A 2,917-nucleotide genomic window follows, 5' to 3' on the forward strand; every position below is an offset into this window, starting at 1 on the left:
CTCTCTCCCTCTCTCTCTCTCTCTAGGGTGCAGATAGGAGTGTACCGTATATCGTACACATTGGTGTTCGTGACCCCATTGATCGAACGATGCACTCCTACAGGCTATAGTCCTGCAGTACAGTATGTACTCGTACGCGGCAGGAGCAGGAGTAGGAGTAGGAGTAGGAGCAGGACGGTCACTGCTTCTCGACCAGTTTTTTTGGCGATTCTACCAGAATCGCCCCCTTCCCCAGCTTCTCTTAGAATCATCACTCCATATGTTTTTTACAATCCTAACTAATTAGACTTTAACTAGATAGGATTATAAAAAAAATATGGAGCGACGATTCTGAGAAAAAATGAGGAGAGGCGTGATTCTGGGAGAATCGCCGAAAAGAATTGGTCCAGGTCGAGTTTGTTTCCTCTGATCGCGCCGGGTATGGCCGTACAGGTGCAGTTACGCTTCTTTGCTTTAAATAAGTATTACTAGTACAGTGGTACTATGTGTGTGTGTTTTCGAGCAAAAGAGAGGCTTGCCCCCTTTGATTTCATTTAATGAAACCATTCTCCAGCCTTACAATATCCCAGCATCCAACTAAAACTAAAGCGGAAAATAAAGCAGCAGTTCTCTACAAAGTTCTGTTACAAGCATCTACGGCCAGACACCTCAAATGCCCCTCAAACTTTCGGGTAGACGCCTGGTCACTGACACGTCAAAAAAATCTGACGCAGATAGACGTCTCAAACCGGTCTCAAGCACCCGGGCTGACCGGCACCTCACATATTCAGCCCAAACATAGGGCGGATATGGGGTGGGCCAGGCGTGACCGGGTGCGTCCGTCACGTCGGATCCGGCCCACACTAGTCCACCCGATCCCATATATATAGTGTTACTATTCATCATCCAGGGTGTAGAATAAGTTATTCTTCAACCGAGGTAATCTTACGATCATTTCATAATTAAATTACATTTGGAATTCAAATAGTTACATTTCTATTGATTCACTACGTAAAATTTGACATAAGAAAATAAAAATATAGGTCGTAAGACAAGAAAATTTGCAGTTTATGTGTATTTTAGACTATGTTTTTATGTTTGTAATTTTACATAACATAAAATATTTTTTACGGCGATTATATATTTTCTTACGGTCTCTTTTTGCGTCGGAAATAAGACAAAACTTACGGAACGTAAAATTATGGTGCATTGATGGTAAAATGAAGGGGGGGTGAAGAATAACTATTCCTTACCCAAAATATATATAGGGTCGCGCTATTCGTCATTCTAGGTGAGGAATAGTTATTCTTCACCCCCCTTCACGGCCCCCACGTCGTCGGCCATGTCCACGGTCGTGCACGACCAGCTCCACCGCTGGCCCACCAGGCCCGGGTGGAACGCGGCGACAGGCTGCTCCTCCAGCACCTCCTCCCCGACCTCCTCCTTGACGTCCATCATCTCCAGCTCCGGCACGGCCACGTCGCCGGCCGCAGAGAGGGCAATCATGGTCTCCAGGCCCTCCCATTGGCGCTCATCGTGCGTGTTCATGGAGTCTTCCATGAGACGTTGAAGGAGCCGGGCCTCCCCCTCCTCTGTCATGCGAGGAGGCGGTGGTGGCGACGGAGAGGGCGACGGCGTCGACGTGATGCCGCGCACCCACGTACGCCCGCACATGTAAAGCCTTTGGAATCATGTTGGGTGATAGTTGATTTGATCTAGTTGAAAAACAGAAACTTTTGCGCCTAGTAAAATAATTTTCATAAATCACAGAAGCGTGACAAAATTCTATAATTTTTATACAAGATTGATATACAAATTGTCTATGTTGTCCTAATGTTTCGGAATGTTTTGAGTTACAGAATTATACGAAGTTTTTAGATTACTTCAGATTGTTCTGTGTTTAACAGATTCTATTTTCTTTGCGTTGTGTGCTTATTTTGATGAACCTATGGTTTCTATCGGGGTATGAGCCATGGTAAAGTTGGAAAATAATATATATAATGCAAAAATAAAATATGAATGGGTTTGCAATAGTACTTAGAGTGGTGATTTTCTTTGTTATAATAACGGATCTCACGAAGGTTGGTTGAGTTTTGTGTGATTGAAGTTTTCAAGTTTTAGGTGAGATCACGATGGATGAAGGAATAAGGAGTAAGAAGATCCTAAGCTTGGGCATGCCCCGTGGCATCCCAAATTATTATCCAAAGAGAAAAAAATAACTAAGCTTGGGGATGCCCGAGAAAGCATCCCCTCTTTCTTCTAACAACCATCGGTATTTTACTTGGAGCTATATTTTTATTCGTCACATATTATGAGTTTTACTTGGAGCGTCTTGTATTATATGAGTCTTTGCTTGTTTTGCTTCTTTGTGTCATCTATCCTTGCTGGACACACCTATTTGAGAGAGCCAAAATTATGCTATGATTTGTTAGATTTGCTCTATGTGCTTCACTTAAAAAAATTTGAGCTATGAAATTGCTCTAATGCTTCATTTATATCTTTTTGAGCATGGTGTGATTTAATATTATTCAAGAAATGATCTCATGCTTCGATTAGGTTTATTTGGGAGTTAGTAATTTTTTGAAGAAATTCTCTCATGCTTCACTTATATTATTTCGAGAGAAGAAAAATTTTATGTTCATGTTCTTCACTTAAATTTGTTTGAGCTTATCAAAAGAAACATATGAAAATAGTCCCAAAATGATAGATATTTAAGAGGGATATAATAAAAACTTTCATGAAGATCATTGGACAAAATAAACTTAATTCTTTGTAATAGTTTTGTGATATGATGATAGTGATATGTGAGTCATGTTGGCGAGTAATTATGCTTTAGTAACAATATTGGTGTTAAGGTTTGTGATTCCTTATGCAAGCACGAAAGTTAATAGTTATGCAATGAAACTACATCCTACTTATGGTTGCATTATTCGGTGTT

The sequence above is a fragment of the Triticum dicoccoides genome, chromosome 7A (genome assembly GCF_002162155.2).
Source record: "Triticum dicoccoides isolate Atlit2015 ecotype Zavitan chromosome 7A, WEW_v2.0, whole genome shotgun sequence".
Classification (NCBI taxonomy): domain Eukaryota; kingdom Viridiplantae; phylum Streptophyta; class Magnoliopsida; order Poales; family Poaceae; genus Triticum; species Triticum dicoccoides.